This window comes from Sus scrofa, chromosome 6, assembly GCF_000003025.6.
Source record: "Sus scrofa isolate TJ Tabasco breed Duroc chromosome 6, Sscrofa11.1, whole genome shotgun sequence".
Classification (NCBI taxonomy): Eukaryota; Metazoa; Chordata; class Mammalia; order Artiodactyla; family Suidae; genus Sus; species Sus scrofa.
In genome coordinates, this window is record NC_010448.4 from 30,533,664 (window position 1) to 30,559,975 (window position 26,312).

A 26,312-nucleotide genomic window follows, 5' to 3' on the forward strand; every position below is an offset into this window, starting at 1 on the left:
AGGCAAAAGAGTGTTGCTGGTGATAGCTGTCCCCTCAACATTTCAGTGGATTAAGCATACTACGTGTCAGTTGTGCAGAGAGATTTAAAGATGGAGAGGAAGGGGCAGAACTTGTCCACGAAAAAGCACTGGAGAATATTTTTGTTTTTAGAAACTTGATGAGTTCGGATTACAACATATGCCGAAGTGATTAGCAAGTAATGTTATTCTTCTTACCCGCAGCATCAGCCACAAGTACTCGCTCAGCATGAACTGGGCACTGGGAGCTGGACAGCATCGGCCATAGAGTGGAGACCACAGTGGACACGGCCCTTCATAAATCCTGAGGTAGCTTTTTATGTTCTTCCTGTTTCTGTCCATTCAATATAGTCGACATACATTGGGAGGATACCTTCGACTCTCAAATCCCATAAAAATGAACATTTATGCCTCCAGAGGGCACTGCCATGTTCACAGGAGGAAGAAAAGAAAGGATTCAGTGCTGCCTTGACTTTCTGTAGAGGTGGGGCTGGTGGTTCCTCAGAGCAGGGAATGGAGCACCTGTGGATAGTCGCTCCTGGCTGTTCCTGAGCAACCAAGAAATAAAGAAGACAAGCTTTAAGACTTGTTTGCTCAAAACGGAAAGGGCAGAACAGTTGAGACTGAATATAGGAAGTGGGAGCCTAGTACTCCCTTGAATTGTTTCTTCCTGAGAAGGTAGTTTATCTCCCTCCCTCCCTTCCCTCCTTCCTTCCTTCCCTCCCCCTCCTTCCTTCCCTCCTTCCTTCCTTCCCTCCCTCCTTCCTTCCCTCCTTCCTTCTTTTCACTTCCTTGAAATTTTGACTTTGAAAACTTGGCATCATTTGGGAAGCTGAACAAACACAGGCTTTTGATTGTAAAACCAGGTGGGATCCTTTTATGAACAAACCACAACATGTGTTTCTGTATGTTTTCTGTGCCCAGCCTCACCTAACATAATCCCGCATTTTTCAGGGGCAAGGCCCTCCCTTCCACTGTCTGGCTCACCACTTGTTTCTTCTTTTCCATTTTCTCCTGATTCTTACCTCTCTCGTGTATCTTAAAATTCCTCCCTCTGCACTTAATTTCATTTCCTCTGTTGCTCCCGTTCTAAAATAGTCCCACTAGGCCCAGTCTCTCCATCCAGGCTCCACTCAGAATATTTCTATTCCTTGTCGAAAGATGTGTTTGTAGAAATGTGTCTTTTTGTCAGCTTTCTCCACTCGAATTTTCCGTTCATCTGGTGTGTTCTGGGCTTGGTTACCTTAAGTTATTTAGGTCTGTTGATTTTCAGTTGTTACCCAACTCACCCTCTCTGTGCTCGGAACAGAGTCCTTGACTTCTGAACTGCTGCTGTCCCTGGGTCTTTGGCCTCCGACACTTTTGCTGGACCCCTCCCGAGGCGTACCTCTCAAAGGTTCTGCTCTCTGGGGCGCCGCCCTCCGCTTCACGACTGCCCCCTTGTCTGAGCCTGACCTTGGATTTTCAGCTCTCTCCTGGGACTTCTCCTGGATCACCCCTCCTCTGTCTTCTCTGCCCCAAGCCTTCTTTCTATGCCTGAGTATCTTGTCTTGGTTCCTGGCATTGCTCTTGCCACAATTACCAAATCAGGTCAGTGTTGCTCTCATAACTTCTGTCAGGTTAGATCAGTTCGACCTTCTGAAATCTCTCAAGTTCCACACCTTAGTCTGTTCCCACTATTGGGATCCTTGGGGACACAGCGTTGAGAAATCAAAGTCTCTGTACCTGGAAAGGCACAATCCACAGGGCACCTCTAAGTGTGGTCCATGGACTGTGACAGACCACAAGTTTTTCATGTTAATAGATTTATTTTCAGAGCCACTTTAGAGTCCCAGTAAAAGCGAGAGGAAGGTTCAGAGTTTTTCCATATTCCACCAGCCCCTGTGTGTGCAGGGCCTCCCTTGCTGTCCATATTCCCCACTCGAGTGGGACATTTGTTAGCAGTAGATGAACCTGTATTGACACCATCGCCCAAAGTCTGTAGTTTACTTTGAGTTCACTCTTCGTGTTGTACATTCTGTGGATTTGGATGAACATGTTATCCACCGTCAGAGCATCCAGAAGAGTTTCATTGCCCTAAAAATCCTCTGTCCTCTGCCTGTTCATCCCTCCCTACCCCCACCAACCCCTGGCAGCCACTGGTCTCTTTACTGTCTCCATAGTCTTGTCTTTTCCAGAGTATCATGTAATTGGAATTACACAGTATATAGCCTTTTCAGATTGGCTTCTTCCACTTAACAATATGCATTTACATTTCTTCCCTGTCTTTTCATGGCTTGGCAGCTCACTTCTTTTTAGTGCTGAATAGTAGTTCATTGTCTGTATGTACCAGAGTCTATCCATTTACCTAATGAAGTACGTCTCGATTGCTTCCAGGTTTTGGCAGTTATGAATAAAGTGGCCATAGACATCTGTGTATAGGTTTTTGTGTGGATATAAATTTTTAGCCCCTTTGGGTAAATACCATGGAGTGCTATTACTGGATCATATGGTAGGAGCATTTTTATAAGAAGTTGCCAAATAGTCTTACGGAAGTGCCTGTATTGTTTTGCATTCCCACCAGCAGTGGAGAGTTCCTGTTGCTCCACGTCCCCACCAGCATTTGGTGGTATTTGGGTCTGGATTTTGGCCATTCTAATAAGTGTGTACTGGTATCTCATTGTTCCTTTAATTTGCATTTCCCTGATAGTATGTGATATGGAGCATCATTTCATATGCTTAAGCCATCTGCATAATCTTGCCATCTGTATATCTTCTTTGGAGAGATGTCTGTTAAGGACTTTGGGCCATTTTTAAGGATTGCTCATTTTCTTATTGTTGGGTCTTAAGAGTTCTTTGTATATTTGGGGTAACAGTCCTTTATCAGATATGTCTTCTGCAAATGTTTTTTCCCATCTGCAGCTTAACTTTTCATTCTCTTGACAGTGTATTTCTCAGAGTAGAATTTTTTTAAATTTTAATGAAACCCAGCTTGTCAATTCTTTCTGTCATGGATCCTGCCTTTGATATGTGTAAAAAATTGTCATCAAACTCAGGGTCATCTGATTTACTCCTATGTTATCTTCTAGGAATTTTATAGTTTTGTATTTTGCATTTAGTTTCGTGACACTTTTAAATTGTAAAGTGTAAGATTTGTGTCTAGATTCATTTTTTTCCTCACGGATGGCTGGATGGTGTTCCAGCACCAGTTAATGGAAAGACTCTCTTTGTTCCATTGCTTTGCCTTTTCTCCTTTGTCAAAAATTAGTTGACTCTATTGATGTGGGTCTGTTATTGGGCTTTCTGTTCTGTTCCATTGGTCTATTCATCTATTCATTCACCAATACTGTACTGTCTTGATTACTGTGGCTTAACAGTAAGCCTTGAAGTTAGGAAGTGTGAGTCTTTCAACTTTGTTCTTTTTCAGTCTTGTGTTGGCTATTTAGGGCATTTAACTTCCCCATGTAAATTTTAAAATCAGCTTGTCTATATCCACAAAATAACTTGCTGGGATTTTGATTGAGATTGCGTGAAATCTATAGATGAGGTTGAGAAGAACTGAGATCTTGACAGTATTGAATATTCCTATCCATAAACATGAAACACCTCTGCATTTATTTAGTTTTTCTTTGATCTCTTTCATCAGTTTTAGAGGTTTCCTCATGCATATCTTGTACATATTTTGATAAATTTACACTTAAGTATTTCACTTTTGGGGTGTTATAAACGATACTATAGTTCTAATATTAAATTCAGTTCATTCGTTACTAATATGTAAGAAAGCAATTGACTTTTATGTATTAAACTTGTATCCTGCCACCTTGTTGTCATTGCTTATAAGTTCCAAGAGGTTGTTATTGTTTCTTTTAGAATTTCTCAAAGATGATCATTTCATCTGTGAACAGAGTTTTATTTCTTCCTTCTTTCCTTTTCCTGACTTTTGGAATGGTTAAGACTTGTGTAGTACAAGGTAGTAAAGGAGTGGTGAGAGGGAGTATCCTTCCTGATCTTAGTGAGAAAGCTTCTAGTTTCTCATCATAAAGTATGTTAGATGCAGGGGTGAGTTTTTTTTTTTTTTCCTAGATTTTTTTTCTAGATTTGTGTTGATATTAAGGAAATTTCACTCTGTTCTTAGTTTACTGAGCATTTTTATCATGAATGAGTGTTGGATTTTTTCTGCATCTATTGATGTAATCGTCTGGTTTTTCCTTCTTTAGCCTGTTGATGTGATAGATTACATTAACTGGTTTTTTAATGTTGAACCAGCTTTGCATACCTGCATAAATCCTTTTTATACACTCACATATGATTCTATGTCCATGTTGTAGGGTTGTTTTCATATGTTTCTGGATTCAATTTGCTAATGTTTTGTTGAGGCTCTATGTTCACGAGACATGTTGGTCTGTGATATTCTTCTCTTATAATGTCTTTGTCTGGTTTTGGTGTTAGGATAATGCCAGTCTCATAGAATAAGTTAGGAAGTTTTCCCTATGCTTCTCTCAAAAGTGACTGTAGAAAATCTGTATAATTTCTTTTTTAAGTGTTTTGTAGAATTCACCAGTGAACCTATCCGGGCCTAGTGCCTTCTATTTTGAAAGGTTATTAAATATTGGTTCAGTTTCTGTAGCGACCTATTCAGATTTTCTGTTTCTTCTGGTGTGGGTTTTGGCAGACTGTGTCTTTCAGGGAATTATTCCATTTCAGCTAAGTGGTCAATTTTGTGAGCATAGCATTTATTGTATTCCTTTTTATCCTTTTAGTGTCTGTTTATCTGTAGTGATGTCCCATCTTTCATTTCTGTTATTAGTACTTTGCATCCTCTCTTTTTTTTCTTAATTAACTTGGCTAGGGGCTTATCACCTTTATTGATCTTTTCAGAGAACCAAGTGCCATTGATTTTTCTCTGTTGAATTTTTGGTTTCAATTTTTTGATCTCTGCTTAATTTTTATTATTTTTAAATAACATGTATTATTTATTATAAATAAATAAAATACTTATTATTTCTTTCTGCTTACTTTGGATTTAATTTATTCCTCTTTTTCTATTTTCCTAAGTTGGAAACTGATTTTAGATCTTTCTTTTTTATTAGGCTATGCATTCAAGACTATAAATTTCTCTTTAAGCACTGCTTTCTCTCCCCCACAAATTTTGGTAAGTTGTGTTTTTGTATTCATTTAACTCAAAATATATTAAAATTTCTCTTGAGATTTCTTCTTTGGCCATTGTTATTTAGAATTGTGTTGTTTAATATTCAAGTATTTGGGTTCTTAAGTTGTCTTTGTTATTGGTTTTAGTTAAATTCCACTCTTCTTTGAGAGCAGATATTGTATGATTCCTGTTCTTTTAAATTTGTTAAGGTGTGTTTTATGGTTTGTCTTGGTAAATGTTCCATGTGAGCTTGAGAAGAATGTGTATCCTGCTGTTGTTGGATGAAGTAATTAATAAATGTCCATTATATCTAATTTATTTATGGTGTTATTAAGACGATTATATCCTTACTGCTTTTCTACCTGCTACATCTGTCCATTTATGATACAATAGTGTTCAAGTTTCCAACTGTAACAGTGGATTCGTCTATTTCTCCTTATATTTCTATCAGTTTTTGCCTGGCACTTTTTTTTTTTTTTTTTTTTTTTTTGTCTTTTTGCCTTTTGAGGGCTGCTCCCGTGGCATATGGAGGTTCCCAGGCTAGGGGTCTAATCAGAGCTGTAGCTGCCGGCCTACACCACAGCCACAGCAATGTGGGATCCGAGCCGCATCTGCGACCTACACCACAGCTCACGGCAACGCTGGATCCTTAACCCACTGATCAAGGTCACGGATCGAACCTGCAACCTCATGGTTCCTAGTCGGATTCGTTAACCACCGAGCCACGACAGGAACTCCTGCCTGGCATGTTTTGATGTCCTTTTGACACATTAAGGATTGTTATGTTCTTAGAAAATTGATCATTTTATCTTTATGTAATTCCCCTCTTTATCCCTCATAATCTTCCTTGCTTTGAAGTCTTCTCCTCCTGAAATTAATATTGCTTTCTTTTGATGAGTGTAACATGGTATATCTTCCTCTATTTACTTTAATCTGTATGTCTTTGTATTTAAAGTGGGTTTCTTATAGACAGCATATGCTTTGGTCTTGGTTTTTTAGTCCACTCTGACAATCTCTTTTAATTGATGTGTTTAGACCATTGATGTTTGTAGTGGTTATTGATACAGCTGGTTTAATAGCTACCATATTTGTCACTATTTTCTGTGTTGCCCTTGGTCCTTGTTTGTTTTTGTCTTCCACTCTTGTTCTGCCTTTTGTGTTTTTTAATTGACCACTTTATATGATTTTGCATATAAAATGTGTATCAGTTACACTTCTTTTTTTACATTTTTCATGGTTGCCTTAAAATTTGCAATGTACATTTACAACTAAGCCAACTAATCCACTTTCCAGTAATTTTATACTGCTTCATAGGTAGTACACATATCTTATGATAAGAAAATTATCCTGATTCCTTCCTCCTGTCCCTTGTATAATTGCTGTCATTTGTTTCACTTACACATAGGCGTTTATAATCAAAGACATTATTCCTATTTTTATTTTGAATGAAACATAATTGATCTGTTAGATCAATTAAGAATAGAAAAATAAAAGTTTTTACTTTACCTTTAATTATTCCTTTTCCAGGTTTCTTCCTTTCTTTATATAAATCTAAGTTTTTAACCTATATCATTTTCTTTCTTTCTGAAGAACTTCTCAACACTTTTTAGGGCCATGCCCATGGTGCAGCATATGGAGATTCCCAGGCTAGGGGTCTTATTGGAACTACAGCTGCTGGCCTACACCACAGCCACAGCAATGCGGTATCTGAGCCACACCTGCAACCTACACCACAGCTCATGGCAACACCAGATCCTTAACCTACTGAGCAAGGCTAGGGATCGAACCTGCAAGCTCATGGTTCCTAGTCGGATTGTTTCCGTTGAGCCATGACAGGAACTCCTCTTAACACTTCTTACAAGGCAGGTTTTCTAGCAACAAATTATCTCACTTTTTGTTTAAGAAAGTCTATTTTTTCTTCACTTTTAAAGGATAATTTCTTAAAGTACAGAATTCTAGATTGGTGCGGTTTTTTTCCTTCTCACTTCTTTAAATATTTTACTCCGCACTCTTGTTTGCACAGTTTTGAGAGGTCAGATACAATTCTTACCTTTGCTTCTCTATAGCTAAGTTGTTTTTTTCCTCTGGCTTTTTTCAGGATTTTTTCCTTTATCTTTGCTTCTCTGCAGTTTAACAGTGAAATGCCTAGGTGTAGACGTTTATCCTGCTTATTGTTCTCAGTTTCCTGGATCTTTAGTTTGGTGTCTGACGTTTATTTGGGAGAAATTCTCAGTTATGATTGCTTCAGGTATTTTTTCTGTTCTTTGCTTCTCATTCTGGGATTCCCATTATGCATATGTTTGCCTTTTGTAGTTGTCCCACAGTTCTTGGATATTCTGTTCCTTTTTTTCCCCCCACAGTCTTTCTTACCTTTTCAGTTTTATAGGTTTCTATTGAGATAGCCTTAAGCATAGACATTTTTTCTCCACTGTGTCCAGTCTGCTAATAAGCCCATCAAAGGAAGTCTTCATTTCTTTTACAGTGTTTTTGATTTCTAGCATTTCTTTTTGATTCTTTCTTAGACCTTCCAAAACTCTGCTTACATTACCTACTTACTCTCCTGTATGATCTACTTTATCCATTAAGAGTTTTTAGCACATTGACCATAGTTTTAAATTCCCATTCTAGTAATTCCAATATCCCTGCCACATGTGGTTTCTTGCTTGTTTTGTCTCTCCAAAAAATTTTTTTTTGCCTTTTAGAATGTCTTATAATTTTTTTCTTAATAGCTAGAGATGGCTTAATACTAGGTAAAGAAAGTATTGTAAGTGGGCCTTTAGTAACTTGGTGATAAGGCATGGGGGTGGGTAAGCATATTATAGACAAGTAGTTAGCTCTCTGCCTTTTAGTAAGCCTCCGCCTCTTGCCTGAACTTCAGTCCTTCTCAGCTCCCACCTGCATAGGTAGGAGAGGGTGGCTGGAATGGGTTAGAGTTATATATTTCTCTTCCTGCCTGTGGAAGGATCCCTCACCCCTACTTTCAGTCAGCTCCCTACCTGACCAGAGGACCTCTTTAGCACCATTTTCTACCTTGCCAGCCCAAGTACCTTCTCTTGCAGCAGCTGGTTTTCCTAGAGTGGATCACAGTTTGTGCTGCCACCACCTTTATGCATGTGCAGCAGTTCTGCATCTGTGGCCTCTTCTGTTTGGAAGGCCTTCCCTCCACTCACTCTTTTCTGGTGAAATCCCTAACATCATCCTCTTGGAGGTTTTCCTGCCTTTGATGTCAGATGCACAGGTGAGGCCAGCCCAGGTGCTCAGTCAGTGTTGAGTGAGTGTGGAGCTGGCAGGGGAACTTACAGATTCAGCTACACCTCTGATAATCTCATGTCCTTGGGCATCACAACTGGAGAGGGGGATGCATTTCAGGCCTTTAGGTTCGAGTGATTCCCCAATAACATTGAAGCCAGTGTTTGGATGCCTCAGAGCTGGAGGTGACCAGAGCAGAGGCCATTCAAGGTCAGGGGTGGGGAAACTAGCTTTCCAGGATGGAGGCAGCTTTCTTGGGGTTCCCATCCTTCACTGAGAGAGAGCCTCTAAAGCAGGGCTTGGCACACTTTTTCACAAAGGAGCCAGATAATGAATATTTTTGGCTTTGTGGGCTAGACATTGTCTGTGTGCAACTATTTTGTCATTGCAACGCAAAAGCAGCCATAGACAAGCGGGTGTGGCTGAGTTCCAATGACACTTTTACAAAAGTGTTCCAATAACATTTATGAAAACAGGCTGTAGGCTGGATTTAGCCCACGGGCTGTTGTTTGCCAACCCCTGCTCAAAGGAAAGAAAATGTCCCCTTTCTTCTACTCTGTCTCTAAATAGCCTTTTGAGGCCTCGCTAAGTTTACCTTTATAGTTTTTCTAAATTCCTGGATTTTTTTTTTCCCCTCCTAAATCGCATAAACAATGAGTCATCTGCCCCTACTTGCCAATCAGTTTCAGCAGCCTGAAACATCCTTCCCACCAGTGGAGTGAAAGATGCATGGCATACACTGAACGTGTGTGTGTAATTGTAAACTTAATCCTTAAGCCAGGTCTTTAGGAGACAGACCCATGCGATTCTTTACTGTCAACTATTTGAGACCTGAAACCTTGCCATAAAGCGATTTGGTAATAGCCTTGGTGCTCTGCCTGTGTTTTGGTGGGCTGTGTGTCCGGATTTTGGGCTTGGAGAGTGGAGTTAAGCTTTTCATAAACCAGAGTAATGCTGGGGGCCTAGAGGCTGCCCAGATCCATGGCCTAGTGTACTGTCTAGAACTTCACAGCCCATGGGAAAAACTGCAAAGCTGACTGATAGCCTGTCTTTGAGCTAGTAGAGTAGTAGACGGTATAGCCAGGCATAAAATTGGCCAGTAGACATTAAAGGCAAGTGCACCTGTCTCAAATGGTCATGTACTCTATAAAATGCTCAAACTAAATAGCCGTATAAATTAAAATCTAAACCAGTGGGGCTCCTAAACCCCTGACATCATCAGCACCAGGGAAGCAGGTAAAGGAGGCTTTCTTACAGTGTGATAGCCTTTGCCATCCCCCTCTGCCCCCAGGGGGCTCCATATAGGGCACCCTGTGACCCTATTTCTCCAAATCAGGACATCTTTGGTGGGCTTGACCCAGTGGGAAAAGGGGAGTGCTCCTGACAGGGGGGCTATGGGGGTAGGGTGGGGGACTCCAACTTTGTCCTTGTCACCTGCTCACGCTATTCAGAGTATCTTCAGATTAGCCACAGTCTCCTACTTAGAAGAATAACCAGAATAGGACATTATTCAGCCAGCACCTTTTGCCCCCACAGTCGGTCAGAGTTGTGCCTTACAGCCGTCAGTGGAATGTCATCCTTTAAAATCTCAAACTCTTTTGCTGTCCTTGGGTCTCAGAGGTCTGAACACCCCCCAAAGAAGGTTGATGAGATTCCTTGCTTGTATGACAGCTAGACCACTTGTAAATTGTATTCCTGGTAAACAACACTTTGAAGACTTACCAGGTCATAGAGACGTGGAATCAAGTAGGGACGGTGTAGGCTATGACTGGATTACCACCCAGATGCATAGGCTACGTGTGTTCTCCTGCAGCCTCTTCTCATGAGTATGGTGTGTAAAATTCAGATTTTATCAAAAGGGTATAAATTAGCAATTTTATAGCTCCTCACCATTTACCTTTGGACATTGTCATTTTTCGTTTTGAAAAGTCCATTTTGAATAAATTCATTGTCACTGTTGACAATGGGCTAGTTTTAGTCTATTCTGATATTATGTTCTTTAGTGCTGGAGTTATTTACTATGGGTTTTATTATTGACCTATTTTATTTGTCATTTTATGATATACATATTTTCAGCGGAGATGCTTAGGCTAAGCTATATTTATTTATACCACAGTACATTAACCATAAAACTATCTGACTACAGTGAAAACCACGATAGTCTGGAACCCTCAGGGAGTGGGTTATTCAAGAGAGCCAAGTTTCAAGAATGAACATTTAACCATTTGTGATGGAAACCTTTTTAAAACAGATCATACGTTTTCTCCTTGTCTTGAAAACAAGATATCAGGTCTCACTGAACTTTGTTAATAGCTCATGGGCTTCAGTAAGAATCGCACCGCATAACTCAGTTCTCATTAAAGGATTGGATGTTCTCTTTTGGTTTTAGTTTTTTTAGTTGTTTTGTTTTATTTTTTTAATTCTCATGGGCATTTCTTACATCAGTCCTTTCTTCAGTCTCTGCCAGCTGTATTTCTCACTTGCCCTCCTGGTAGTCTGCCCTCTGCCCTTCAAATGACTGCTTTTATACTTCTGTGGACTTGGAGACCAGAGGACAGAACTCTTGAGGATATTGGCAGGCATGAGAAAGGACTTCCGGGGACCCACTCATGGGTCGAATACCACAGCTCTGTATTAACTTGCAAGCAACCCTAGTCTCCCTGCAAACTCTCATTCGCTGTTTCGTTTCTCTTTGTTCTCGCCAGTAAGATGGGGCACAACTGCTGTAACTCTTCCCCTCAATATGCTTCTCTGCAGAAGCTGATCCCAGCCAGAAGAGGGGAGCTCTGGGCCTTGTGTCTAGGAACTAAAGCAATTAGTTGAATACATCTTAGAAAAGAAAATAGGCCTCATTTTAAGTGCGTAGGTTATTAACTGCTGCCCATATTGTGATAATATCCTGTGATTCTCCTTCTCTTCTTTATCCTATTGCTCCTTTTTCCTTTTTTTTAAAAAAGTAAAGTGCTAAACATAAACTCTTTTGGCTTTATAGGGACTAAAGCCGAAGTCTTAATTCTAAATAAAAGTATCTCTAGTGAAAACTTCAGAGCCCTGATTTTTTAATGGTCATTATTATGGATGTGTTACATATATTTTTTACTTTTATTTCTTTGCACACACACACAAAAAAAACAGAATGAAAAGTGCTTTATTAAAGTGCTGGCAGGTGAACATTAGACTAGAAACATGGTTATCTGACATTTCCACAGTGGCTCGCAGGTTCTCCAAAGTTGCCTCATGTTTTCTCATTGGATCCTCAGAACCATGCAGGGGTTACCTTGTCCCCCATGTCAGAGCCAGGAAACCCGAGGGGCAGAGGTGTCCAGTGTCATGTCCAACCTCACTGCTGTAAGCGCTCTTAGGACTGAGCCCAAACGCTCTGCTTCCCACCACTGTGGATTTCCCCCCTTTAGCTCCTGCGTGATCATAGCAATGAGTAAGAAGTGAGATTTAGTAGATTACAGTGTGCAGACACATTAGTTCTCAGAGTGCAGTTGGGCCTGCCAACCCTCTGGGTATATGAAGTGTCAGATCAGCAGGGGGAGAGGAGGGGAACCTGATGGGCATGTGATCCTGACAGGAGAAGTCTGTCATCTTCAACTAGCTGTCACCCTGCTGCTGCTGCAGGAGGGTGGAGATGTCTGTCAAGGATCTGAGGACCGACTGGTCAGTTGTGTACAAGCATTTGGAGACCCTGGGACTAAATATAGTGGCCTTGGCTATTGTTGTAGATAACAGTCCAGCATTTGTAGAGAACCGAATATTGTTTTGTTTAGTGGTGTTTCGGCCGTATGTTAGTAGTCAGTTTATGAAATTATTTTGCAAAAGTGTTTTGGAATATAGTCTGATCCATTTCTTAATGCAAACGGTATCTACTTATCTGTACTGCTTGTAGCCAGATCACAAGTTTCCTTTATTTTTATTTTCAGATTTCAAAATATAGCTATTTTTGAACTAGAAAAAATTAGTCTTTGACAAAAATTATTTGCATAACAGGATATAATCTGTCATTTACCAACTCTATGGCTTTTTATTTTAAGATTTGTTAATGATAGGCTTCCAGTGTTTTTGAAGGTCTATTAAAATGTTACATTCCAAATAGAATAATATTTAAATAAACCTTTAACAAACTTACATTTCTTTTTTCATTTGTGTGTGTGTGTGTGTGTTGATGGACTGGAGATTGATTCCTGAAAAGTCAATCCAACTGCAGAATTCTAAAATGTTCTCATTTTCTAGTTGAATTTTTAAAAAATCAGAAATTTAGGCTGATCTATTTATATTAACAGACTGGTGCTGTCAAGTTAATCCTGTAATTAAAAGTCATCTCTCGAAGATGTGACTAACATCTTAGAAACATTAAAGATTTAAACCCTAAAAATTGGTATGGAAATGATTAAATTTTCTCTATTATTATTTCCTCCTCTCCCAGAGTGATTCATTTCACTTTCTGTCTCTCCTTCCATGAACCGTAATGCTTTTGCGGCGATTCCTAATTCAGTGAAACCTGTTTAGGGGATCATCTCTGTTAGAAAGACAGCTGCCGAAAAGGCATTCACTTTCTGAGCATGGATTTTAGATTATGGCCAATCAAGACTCGGGGCTGGAGGAACACCTGTCAGAGACGTTTTTCTGCAGGGAGATGGTCTCTTTAATCAGATTTCATTGCATTTCAGAAAAAAGATTCATTTTAAAATGTGGGTATAACAGCATCTGCTTTTATGATTCATCCTCACCATCCTTTTAAAGCTTAAAAAAACAATTTAGACTTTATTTATGACATTGTTCTTTGGTAGAAGGAGAACTTCACCAGAGTGTTTAAAGAGGAAGGGCTTTCCCAGATGTTTGGCTTGTAACTTTCTCTTGTGAAAGAAATCTTAAGAATTTATTTTTGAACTTTTTCGAGTGAGTGTAAAAATTAAAGCTAGAAATTCTTATGGGCAAACTTCAAAAATGTTTGAGCATAACTGTGAATACGCATAAGGGAAGCTGGGAAGCTCGCCTGTGTTGAAATTGGTTGCATTTATCTGCGAACAATGCAAAGTATTATTGATACTGACTGGTGTTTAGAGAAACGACATTCAACTTTCAACTCTACTCTAATTAGAGGCACCGTTAAGTATATAAAACACAGGTACTTTCTCACATCTGCAGGCTATATTGAGCGTAACTATTAGAAGACAAACTTCATTTTGCAAACTGTAATTTAATGGTATAACAGTGTGCAGACCGGAATATCGGTTAATTTTCAAAACATTTTATTCTCCACCAATTAGCTTGGGTCCTGGAGGGCAAAATGACAAGAGGTTACTCGTTCACTATGTATTTAATTAATTGAAAAATGCTCAAATTGCTTTTACAGTTGTTATTAAAAAGTAGAATCAGTGTTGCCAGTGCTCAACCATAATTGGAACCCCAGGGAATTAAATATTTAGCATTAGTAATGTAACAGCACTTAGGACACAAATTTCTATTTTCGTAATGAAAGCTATACACTGTGAGTGCAAGCGGCTGAAACGACAGCTGTGACAAGTGAAACGGCCTGGGATATTTCAATAAGACACCTCATTGGACAGCAAGTCTTACCACATTACTCGTTTGTAAGAGATCTGCAAGTTTAATTCCCAATAGGAACCCGTTACCCAAGTATTTAGATTTCTAATTGCATGCAGGATGAACAGTTGGGCAAATGTCTTGCCATAAGCGGCTGCAATGTATAGTGCTTTCTAAATAATCCTATATAAGTTCATGCCGTTGTCAATTTAAAAATAGCAGGACTGTCAGGGAATAAAGATCTTGTTTGTTTTAAGTTTAATTACATTTTAAGCATAAATGCTTGCAGTGTTACAATGAGAAAAGTTGGATACTGAGCTCTAATGAGCTGCAGTGGTAGACGGCTGGAGACCCTGAGGGATTCCCTGTGTATATTAACTGGATAAAAGTACTTGGTTAGGATATAGTTGATGGCTGAGCTGTTCTTAAAACCCAGTTATAGAGCTGTCTCTCACTCCTGTTTTCATTCTAAACAGGCCCTATAGAGACTTTTAACAGCCGCCTGTGACAACAGTTCAACTTGTCAAAATGTATTCTATTACTCCACTAATAAATAGTATTAAAGGGTATTTGACTTCATTTCTCGTTTTCAGAGGGGATCAGGTTGATAAACACAACCGGCTTAGGTCGGTCTCATTTTAATTTGTTTATGTCATCTAAGTAATACTGAAGGTCCCTGGTTTGAATTTGGCAAACATTATTTTCCTGGGGGATGTGAAACTTACAAAATATTATGGACAATGGAAACAATTCATGGAGACTATTTATTGTAGGATCTTTGTCCACGAGAGATGGATGACTTTGACATGTTTAGCCCACATTCAAAGTATTTGAAAAACCGTAGCTAAACTGACATTCTTTGAAGCATAACTCGACTAATTCCTTTGCCAATCATTCTGTCTTTTCTTGAAAAAGAAAAAGTTGCAGGACTTTTTGATTTCACAGTTTTCTTTTGCTTACCAATGTCTAAGTCAGTATTTTTGAGAATTTATTCCAACTGATGAGGATTTCTTTTCTATTTTTTTAAGTTTAGAACATACATGCTTATTTTTGTAAAACGAGAGGAGAAAACTGTAGAAATTTATTTGATAAACTCTCCCTTTCACCGTCTTCCCCAATCCTCCCACCCTCCCTGCTGGTCATCTTTGCTAACAGTTTGACCACATATCAAACATTCATAACATTTTCTGGGCATATTATACACATGCACTTACAGATGTGTGTTTATTTATACACATTACACATAGCATATTTAAAGAACATAATTCGTATTGTTCTGTAGAAGTCTATTGATTTACTTTTTTCCACACTTAATTTATTACAGACATTTTTCTGTATTGGTACCTGGATTGTCCTCATTCTTTTTCACAGTTAGTTGTCACTCTGCATTTTGGAGATATAAAATGTGTTTATCCATTGCTACTGATGTCATTTGAAGTCACCTCCCGTTTTTCACTGTGGTGGATAGGATTACAGTAAACTTCTGAGTGTGCCCCAGTGTTTGTTTATACCAAGTGTATGTGTATGAATAATACATATATATGTATATATATATATGCTTTTTAGGGCTGCACCACGGCATATGGAGACTCCCAGGCTAGGGGTTGAATCAGAGCTATAGCTGCTGGCCTACACCACAGCCACTGCAACTCAGGATCCAAGGCATGTCTGCATCCTACACTACAGCTCACAGCAATGCTGGATCCTTAACCCACTCAGAGAAGCCAGGGATCTAACCTGCAACCTCATGGTTCCTGGTCGGATTTGTTTCCGCTGTACCATGACAGGAACTCCAAAATCTTACAATTAAAATAACTTACAAGCTTTTGCACAGCAAAGGAAACCAAAAAGAAAACAAAAAGACAACTTACAGAATGGGAGAAAATAGTTTCAAATAATGCATCTGACAAGGGCTTAATCTCTAAAATATGCAAACAATTAATACAACTCAACAGCAAAAAGCCAACAACCCAGTAGAAAAATGGGCGAAAGACCTGAATAGACATTTCTCCAAAGAAGATATACAGATGGCCAACAAGCACATGAAAAAATGTTCAACATCACTGATTACTAAAGAAATGCAAATCAAAACTACCACGAGATACCACCTTATACCAGTCAGAATGGCCATCATTAATAAGTCCACAAATAACAAGTGCTGGAGGGGGTGTGGAGAAAAGGGAACCCTCCTGCACTGTTGGTGGGAATGTAAGCTGTACAACCACTATGGAAAACAGTATGGAGGTACCTTAGAAAACTATACATAGAACTACCATATGACCCAACAATCCCACTCTTGGGTATGTATCCAGACAAAACTTCCCTTGAAAAAGACACATACACCTGCATGTTCATTGCAGTGCTATTCACAATAACAAAGACATGGAAACAACCCAAATGTCCACTGATAGATGATTGGATGAGGAAGATGTGGTATATATACACACAATGGAATACTACTCAGCCATCAAAAAGAACAAAATAATGCCATTTGCAGCAACATGGATGGAACTAGAGACTCATACTGAGTGAAGTAAGTCAGAAAGAGAAAGACGAATACCATATGATATCGCTTATATCTGGAATCTAATATACAGCACAAATGAACCTTTCCACAGAAAAGAAAATCATGGACTTGGAGAATAGACTTGTGGTTGCCAAGGGGGAGAGGGAGGGGGTGGGATGGATTGGGAGCTTGGGATTAATAGATGCAGACTATTGCCTTTGGAATGGATAAGCAATGAGATCCTGCTGAATAGCGCTGGAAAGTATGTCTAGTCACTTATGATGGAGCATGATAATGTGAGAAAAAAGAATGTATATATGTATGTGTAACTGGGTCACCATGCTGAACAGTAGAAAATTGATAGAACACTAAACCAGCTATAATGGAAAAAAATAAAAAGCATTATATAAAAAGTTTAAAAAAGGAGAAAAAGACAAATACCATATGATATCACTTATATCTGGAATCTAATATATGGCACAAATAAACCTTTCCACAGGGGAAAAAAAATTTAAAAACTCTCATCAAATACTCAATCCAATTATAGAAGTTATGTATGCATATATATTTATATATAATATAAAATTACGTATAACAAATTTTCAAGTGATATTTTAACTTCTCATACATTTGCTTTTTCAGATAAACATTTGACTCAGTTTGCCAATTTCACTTTAAATTTCTTTTGGGATTTTGATTGGGAATACATTGAATTTATAGATTAATTTAGGGGAAGGTACGAGTCTTCCTCATCCTGACTCCTTATGATAGCTCAGAGTAATAGCTAATACATTGTTGTTGAAGGAATAAAGAGGTGCTTTGTTTTCAGAGAAGAGGGAGTAGATATTTATTTTCTAAATATTTTTAAAATTCTTAAGACGATCCATTTCACTTAGATTTTCAGTTTATCATTGTAAAGTTCTACATAATATATTTACTTTAAAATCTTCCCCATATTGCTAAATATATCCACTTTCTTAATTCAGATGTAGTTTACTTTGATTTCTCCACGTTTTGCCTTTGTCAAACTTGCCAGAGTTTTATTTTACTGGTCTTTACGTGTATTAAAAAATTTTGCATTAATTGACATGCTCTGTTTTTCACTTGTTTCCTTTCCTTTCATCTTAATACTTCCTTTTACTTGTCTTGGTTTATATGATTGACTTTTTCCTGGGTCTTTTGGACAGCTGAATGTATAGTATGTTTATTTTTTTTCCTCTCTCAGTTTTTATTTGTTTGTTTGCTTTTCATTTTTGCCTGTGCCCATGGCATGTGGAAGTTCCTGGGGCAGGGATCAAACCAGCACCACAGCAGTGACAACCCCGGATCCTTAACCCACTGAGCCACCTGAGAACTCGCTCTCTTAGTTTTTAACGCATATTTTTAGGCTATAAATTACCCTCTTAAGTTCTGTTTTGGCTGAGTCCAGTAGCTTATATGTATATTGCTTTCTTTTTTTTTTCATAAATGAACAGTCCAAAATTTTACACTTTAAAAAAGTAACCAAAGAGTTATTTTGAAAAGAGCATTTAAAAAATAAGTGATTAGGAGTTCCCACTGTGGCACAGCAAGTTAAGGATCTGACAATGTCTCTGCAGCAGCTTGGGTCACTGCTGAGGCGTGGGATCAATCACTGGCCTGGCACAGTGGATTAAGGGTCCAGCGTTGCCACAGTTGTGGCAAAGGTCACAGCAATGCCTCAGATTTGATCCCTGGCCTGGGAGCTTCCATATGTCGCAAGCGCAGGGGGTAGGGGGGGTGATTAGAGTGATATTCTGGGGGGAGAGGCACAGGTAAGGAGGAGAGAGCTATCCATTTATTGTTTATTTCTAGTTTTTTGATTTTTTTTTTTTTCATTATAGGTAGGGAATGGAGCCTACATGATTTCCACTTTGGGTAATATGTTGAGATTTCCTTTGTAGTCAAATGGTTAATTTTGTAAATATTCTACATTTTAAAAGAAATGTGCTTTCTCCTTTTGGAAAAGTATAAATATCCTATACTTTTTTTTTTTTTTGGCTTTTTGCCATTCCTTGGGCCGCTCCCGCGGCATATAGAGGTTCCCAGGCTAGGGGTCGAATCGGAGCTGTAGCTACCAGCCTACGCCAGAGCCACAGCAACGCGGGATCCGAGCCACGTCTGCGACCTACACCACAGCTCATGGCAACGCCGGATCGTTAACCCACTGAGCAAGGGCAGGGATCGAACCTGCAACCTCATGGTTCCTAGTCAGATTCGTTAACCACTGCGCCACGACAGGAACTCCATAAATATCCTATACTTTTAAAGAAATATACTTTCTCTCTTTAGGAAAATTATCTTAATCCACTTATTAAATCAAGCTTGTTCATTATGTTTTTCAAACACTGTACATTCTTATTTTGCATACATCGTAAACTGTCAGTCTTTAGGAGCTTGTGGTTTTCAGATGTTCTCCTGTATTTCCAAATTTGTTTATATATTTTGATGCTTTTTTGTTTCATGGAGTATCTTCTTGGTGGATTGTATGTTTAATTGATATAAAGCTTCTCTCTTTGCTCCCTTTGATTACAGAAGGAAGCCTTTGCCCTTGTATGACACTCCTTGTGATTGTTTTTTTTTTTCCTCCCTGTTTTTCCAGAATCTGGAGTTACTTCACATTTTTCTTGCTTCTCCCTCTGCTCCAGCCCTCAAGCAGTGAGCCTTGCCCAGGCATATTTCTTCTTCTGTTTGGTGAGCAATTCTCAGGGGCAAACACCCAGCAACAACCCACAGTACCTGTGGGTGAGGGTGGGGAAAGGCTGGCACTAAGGGGTGGGCCAGGGAAGGCCCAGAAGGTGCAAAACTGAAGTGATCCCTGTATCTGCAAAGTCAGGAGGACCTTGTGTGATGCATAGTGAGTGCCTTCCTGAATTTTGCATTCTGGGTGCCTCACCTGCCTCCCTGAGTCCTGGGCCTGCTAACAGAGCCCACTGTTCTCCAGGTGGGCCTGTCCACGCTCAGGAGAGATTACCCATCCTTCACACCGGCTCTTTCATGTCTGCCATCTCCCAGTTTGCTCTTGGGCGCTCCGCTGAGAAGAAGGGCCTTCATTTCCATGGGAGCCATTCCTATTCCTGTTTGGATTGTGGATTGCCCTGGTATTGCTAGTAATCTATTCCTGTCTTTGTACCTTTTATTTTCATAAGGTAACAGTCATGAATTAGTTGGCAATGAGATAGCACTAAAGGAAAACTGGGAGGTCCCTACCCTGCCCCCTTCACTCCCTCTCTACTCCTCAGAGGCAACACTCGAACATTTTCTAGCTGTTTCTTTTGCTGTTTGCCTTCACATTTCTAAATAGTATGATTTCTGCTTTGGTTCTTTCTAAGTTATAGGAATGTTCTTTTGACTTCCATTCATGACATGTGAGTACATAGCTTTGTTTGCTTTCTCTATTGCTCCAAAACTTTATTCTCCCAAAACAATTTTTTGTTAAATTTGGTTTTTACTGCTGGGAAAAATAGTCCTCTTTCCTAATCATTTAAAGTTTTTTTTCCTTAAAGCTGGTAATGTACTTGTTCCCATATTTGATTAATTTCCATATGCTCCATCAAATCCGTTATTCACTAGCAGTAGTTTCAAAAGTTATAGGTATTAGATGATTATCCATTCTCTTTTGGTTATTTGCTTTTTCTCTTCTAGAGAACTCTCTCTGGAAACCTTTTTTTCCCCTTCTCCACTTTGGATGGATTGCTTTCTTACTTTGCCACCTGGCTGTCATCCTGAAACTTTATATTTTTCTGTGTTGGAGTCTGTGTTTTCTTGTTTTCATTGTTTCTTCTCATTTTCATGGAGCACATCCTTCCACAGCTTTCTACAGAAATATGCATGGGGGTAAAACATTTTCACGTGCAGATGTCCTTATTGTAGGTATCGTGCTTTTCTGAGAGCTGTATCTTATACTCTGCTCCTGTTCTTTTACTGCCTGTTCTTGTTTCATAGATACGGTATCTCCTCTCATTTCTCTGAGGTTGTTAGTACCTTGATTTTAAGCACTGTTTCCTTTTGTGCTCTGCATGGCCTTAGTGTCCTCCAGATCCCATTTTTCCATATGTTTAGGTCTTTCTTTTTCATGTTGGAGGATCTACTCAAATGTCTTGTGATCATTGCTGTGATATTAAAGGAAAAGCTACTCAAAAGCTGATGGGAAGCTCTGTGTACCTTTATGGAGCTTGTTGGTGGATGGATTTCACTGTTGGATAAGTGGCAAGCCAGTCTTAGCTGTGGGGGGCCCTTGAACTTCTGGACCTGGAAGTCTCCCTTTCCTTAGGTTTGGGTCTCAAGAGATAAGCCTTCCAGTCTCCTCTGGGAGGTATTACTTAGTGGCTGACTTCTGAAAGCAGAGAGGAGGAAGGGGCCAGGGAGCTCCTCATTCAGGGCACTCCTTTGTCAGCCCAGTGCCTCACCATAGCCCTTCTTTCTGCCTGGTGTCTCTGAGTCTGGAGCCTCTAACTTAATGTCTCCTGCCCCAGGCATTGCCTGGATGCATAGGAAAGGGGAGGAGATCTGGGAGTGTGACTGCCTGCCGTGCACCAGACCTTGGGCCTGTCTCCATGCTAACCCTCACCCCACCCTCCACCGTACCTGCTTCTCCCATTCCTGAGCCTTTAGGTGCCATGGGCTTCATTCTAAGTTTTGCTCCCCTTTGCAGAATTTAGCTTCTAGCTTCCTTTGCTCTTTAAAGCCAACTTACCACCTCTCCAGTTACTCTCTGCTTTTGAAAAATATTCCGATGTCTTTGAAGATGACCTTGTTATCTTTCACACAGTCATGTCTTTTTTGTTGTTGTTTGGTTTTTTGTTTTTTAGGGCCGTACGTGTGGCATGGAAATTCCCAGGAGGCTAGGGGTTGAATTGGAGCTACAGCTTCCGCCCTGCACCACAGCAGCCACAGCAACTCGGGATCCAAGCCGTGTCTATGACCCACACTACAGCTCACAGCAATGCCAGATCCTTAACCCATTGCATGGGGCCAGGGACTGAACCTGCATCCTCAGCAATACTAATCGGGCTCATTACCGCTGAGCCACAGGGGAACTTCACATGCAGTCATGACTTCATTCTCTTGTTCCTTACATACTTGTGTCCTCTGCCTGGAACCCTTGTCTCTTCCTTCAGGTCTCAGCTTTACCGTCACCTCCTCAGAGAGCACCTGTTTTACACATATTTGCTGAGCAAATAAACAAGGCTAACCAAAGCAGAGCTCAATTGTTCTAGACTGGGGGGAGTGTGACACTTTGCCTATGCCTGGCCTGAAGGAAGCTGCCATCGGAAGCACCCAGGTTGCCAGATCGGAGACCATATGCTGCTTTACTAAGGGGTGAAATTGGAATCCATGCAGAGAGGAAGATTCTGTCTGCTTCTCACTCCCCCACATCTGTGTTCCAGCTGTGATGACTTAAGCCCTGTCCCTTTTGGATGAAAGTGTGTAGATCAGTGCTCAGGGGCTGGAAGTTGATCCACAAAATTAATAATGTGAATGTGCATTTATTGAGCATTTCCTGTATACCAGGCACCATGCTGCTTGTGTAACGTGCATGATATCATTTAACTCCTCTCAGGGGTAGATTGGCCCTGTTATTCCTGTTTGTGTAAGTGAGGAGGCTGAGGCTCAGAGAAGATGAGTTGCTCACTCAAGTTCATGGCGTTTGTGAATGCGAGAACTAGGACTTGGACCCAAGTCTGTCTAATGTCAAAGCTTCTGCTGGTATAGTCGTGTTCTGCTGGTTTCCTTGGAGTTTCCCTCCCTCTACATTTCGGCATCACACCATCCCTGGCCGGGGCCATGACATCCCAGAGGAGGGGAAGATCATAGAGGTGATCTGTCTGGCCCAACTCCTGTTGGCGGTGAAGAGAAAATGCAAGCCTGACATTTCCAGCCACCCATCATTTGCAGGGTGAGCCCTGCGTTTAGCATTCATGCCTCACAGGAAACAACAGAACTAGAATCCATAGCTCACAGAGGCAGAAAATGGGCACAGGAGCTGGCCTCAGATTATTTTTCGCAAACGCACACAGCCCTCTGTCCACAGGGTAGAGGAAGGTATACGCTGGAGTTACTTAAACAAGTACAGAGCTCAGCCTGAGAAAGATGACACACGTTTCCTTCTGACTTACAATTACCGTAAAACACCTAATAGTCCGTTGGTCACCTTTCCACATCTCCTGTGCCACTGGGCTTTGTGTCAAATGCAGCACTCACGGCCCAAGACTGCAGAGTGCGGAATAAAAACAGCAGGACATAGTTCCAAAAGTCACTATCTAGTACAGATTTTGGACTAAAATCTCAAGCTATTTCTCCCCCACCCTTCCCCTACTCCCATAGTTCCTTGGGTTTTGCAAAGATTTGAGGGCAAGGGGATTACCACCGAAGTAAATAGATTTCCCATCCTGGGACGTTCTCGTAGCTGCCACACTAAGTAGCTGAACATTTCTGCTTGCTGGCAGTCAGAGTCAGCTCTCACCTCCTGTGGAGCGCCTTCTGACTTCAAAAAGCATTCCGCAGGGTTGCCAAGATGTAGAGAGGGTTACCACTGCCTGAATTCACTTTCCATCTCTGTACTTTCTGGCTATGAGCCACACAGGAGCTGATGGAAGGCCAGAGGAGTTTGAGGTGTTTCTTCAGTTAAGGTGCTTGAAGCCCCGATGTTGGAAGGAGAGATTGCCTTCTCCTAGAATTAACTTTCGAAAATCATAACTCAATGTAATTTCAATTGGGAGGGTTCCTACAACAGATGTGCAAGGTATGCCGACTCAGTGAAGGGCTCTCTTGCTGTCTATAAAAGCTCATCTCTTTGCACCTCTCAGGGAAAAAGCAGTCGTTTAAAGTGTTTTCCCCAGTATGACAATTCTGCTGGTGGCAAACCAAGCCAGCATGAGACGTCACTGCTTCCAGAATGGCGTGAGAAATGTGCCACTTACCAACTCTCGCTGTGCAGAGCCGGAAAGCATGAATGAGGCTGGAGTCAACACAGGCTAGTTTAAAACCCCCTGGATCAGGGACGTCTTAACAGTAGCTAGCCTGTTGAATTTTTAATTTTTTTTTTTTTTTTTTTTTTTGCCTGTTTGAATTTCTTAAAGCTTGAAGAGGTCTTTCAAGTCTGCTAGATCATTTTCAATATCGAAAATAAGCCAACATAATCCTTATTTTGTTCTGCTTTATATTTTGAATGAAAATTTAAAGTTACATAGTACTGGATTTATTTTTTTTTAAATTTGCAAGCTTCCGGCAGAATCCTTAACATGATACAATATGTCGCTGCCTGAGCCAGCTTCCTCCAACTAATTTAATAGAGATGTGAGCATAATTCGTTAGCTCAAATGAACAATAATAGGCTGCCTTTTATTTTGAAATGTAGTCAACTTATTGCACATCCCTAGGTGTAAGGAATTGTGTGAGCTCACAATACACAGCTTCTGATTTCCTTCTGTGGTGATACTTATTGAGTCTTCACTGTGAATCAATCATGATTATCTTGGGGAGGAAGGGGGTGGGGCCCTCTCAGCAGCACCTGCCCTTTGATGCTGAATCCAACTTGAGTCCGTCTCTGTCACTCTGGGTTTCTTCTCTCTCCTCTGTCTAACCCACAGGGTGGCCTGTGGTTGAAGCTGAGCTGGAGATTTCCCTGTGTGAAGCTAATTGGCCCATTTGGGGCTTCAACCCAGATTCTTAGACCTCTTAGCACCTTGCTTTAGACACCTTGGATGCAAATGCTAATGGTTAATCATTAGAAATGACTTTCTCTGTTGGGGGTCCCAGAGGGAAGGGGGCTGGCTGGCCGCTGCATCAACCCTGACTCACACTTATAGTAGGAGCTTTGGCAGTCCCTGCAGATGCAAAGGGAATTCAGGCATGGCAGGGCCAGCATGTTCTCTCTCACGTTCCAGGGAAGGCCCAGTGGGTGACACATCCCAGGTCCAGCCTCCTCCGCGATGCTAATATGCATCCATCAGGAGTTAAGTTAAACAGTACTAGAGACTGGTGCCCATGTGTGAGCCACACGCCTATTTTTTGGTGGTAACCAAAAGACTGCAGGGTGACTTTCTGAGGAAAACTTGTCGTCCTCTGAAAATCTCTGATTCCATTTTGTCAACTTGAATTTTAGAGCAGCTTGAAAAGTGATTCAGCTGATGACCTTTGTCATCTTAAGGCCGTGTTTTCCTTATGTGTAAAGAAAAACATTTACTTTTTAGTACATTCAGAATTGCTGACTTACGGTGCTGAAATGCATCTGATATGCACACGAGGCCTTGAACTTAAAAGATGGATGTCAGAAGGGCCCAGCAGCCAACTTCCAGAGCCAGAATAGTAAGTAACTCTTCTTCTCCCCATGTGCAAACAGCCATTTCGGATCCACCCTGAGTTCTCTCCTGAGTCCCAGATGTGTCATCAGAACTTTTCTCAACACAGGTGTATAAGTCAAGTGCTTGGATTGGCCCTTGAGATGAGATTTATATACCAGCTCTGACCTGGGTAGCTTCATACAAGGACATTTCAGAGTTCTGCTTCTTTGGGTCTACACTGGTCCTGTAGACACTCTCACTCTCTTTCTGTCATGGCTTTTGTGTATTACTGTCCAAGTGGCATCGTTTTCCAACCTGGACTGACTGCATATGCTGGCTCATAATTACACAGCTACCAGGAAGGAAAGGAACTTTCCAAAGTCACAATTTTAACATCATAATATGATGCCATGTGATAGTAACTGACTTTTAACCTGTGTTAACTAGACTTCATTAGTTTGAGAAGTGAACTATTTTCTGTCTTTAAGTTTTCACGAAAAGTCTATTGTTTGGAAAAGAAGCATTTTCCAGATTATATACCTTAGGATACATGTCCCTTAATCCAAAACAAAGACTGTACATGTCCCTGTGTGTGTATGTGTGTGTGTGTCTGAATGTCTGTGTGTATATTCACAGCTGAACTAATAGTAAAACCATTTATCGAGCCCTTACTCTTTGCCAGATCCTATGGTAGTCATTTGAAATGTATTTGTAGTCGTTTATCAGGGCTGCCATAAAAAAATACCACAGCTGGGGGGCTTAAACAACAGAGATTTATTTTTTTATACTTCTGAAAGCTGGGGAGTCCAAGATCCTGGCGTGAGCAGGTTTGGTTTCTCTGGAGGCCTCTCTGCTTGGCTTGCAGACGGCCACCTCCTTGCTGTGTCCCCACAAGCCCTTTCCTCTGTGTGCAGGCCTCGCACACAGAGGGGCAGCCCTCGCAGCCTCTCTTTGTCCACATTTCCTCTCCTTATAAGGACACTGGTCGGACTGGCTTAGCGCCCACCCTAATGGCCTCATTTTAACTTAATTACCTCTGTAGAGGCCCTATCTCCAAATGCAGTCACATTCTGAGGTACTAGAGATTAGGGCTTCAACATACTTAGGATGGAGGAGAAGGAGACACAATTCAGCTCATAACTGTGTTGGATCCTCACCACAATTTTTGTAATAAGGATACTATCATTATCTCCATTTTAGAGATAAAGAAACAGAGGCTGGTAAAAGCTGAGTCACTGGCCTGTTGACCTTCATGTAGCAAGCCAAGCATACCACTTCCATGCTGTGTATTTCTTTTTCAGCTGTGTGTGTCAGAGGAATCATTTAGTTTATGAAGTGAGTTTGAAAAGGCACATCGAAATTTCGGGAATCCTTTAAAAGGAGATGTGTATCGCCATGTTGCTGATGGGGCCTTTGCCACTTAGCAGCTGCATGACCAGAGCAGAGGCTATTGCTCTGCTCTGGCCCTTGGTTTTCTCGTCTGTCAAATGGGGATATTAATCGCACCTGCCTGAGAGGGCTGTTGTGAGCAGGATGTGAGATCATCCATAGGACG

General features: G+C 40.7%; 1 long non-coding RNA gene across 9 annotated transcripts in view; it reads left to right on the top strand.

Moving 5' to 3' along the window:
* The window catches only part of LOC102165609, a 55,828-nt gene that overhangs the window by 18,506 nt on the left and 11,010 nt on the right, over positions 1–26,312 (top strand). For 3 of the 9 annotated variants that reach the window (XR_002344583.1, XR_002344587.1, XR_002344585.1), the window contains exons 4-7: positions 223–327; positions 5,088–5,149; positions 19,075–19,166; positions 24,668–24,782. This is a non-coding gene — a long non-coding RNA (uncharacterized LOC102165609). The remainder of the gene's footprint in view (positions 1–222; positions 328–5,087; positions 5,150–19,074; positions 19,167–24,667; positions 24,783–26,312) is intronic. The other 6 variants (XR_002344588.1, XR_002344584.1, XR_002344590.1 and 3 more) reach the window with 6 other exon arrangements.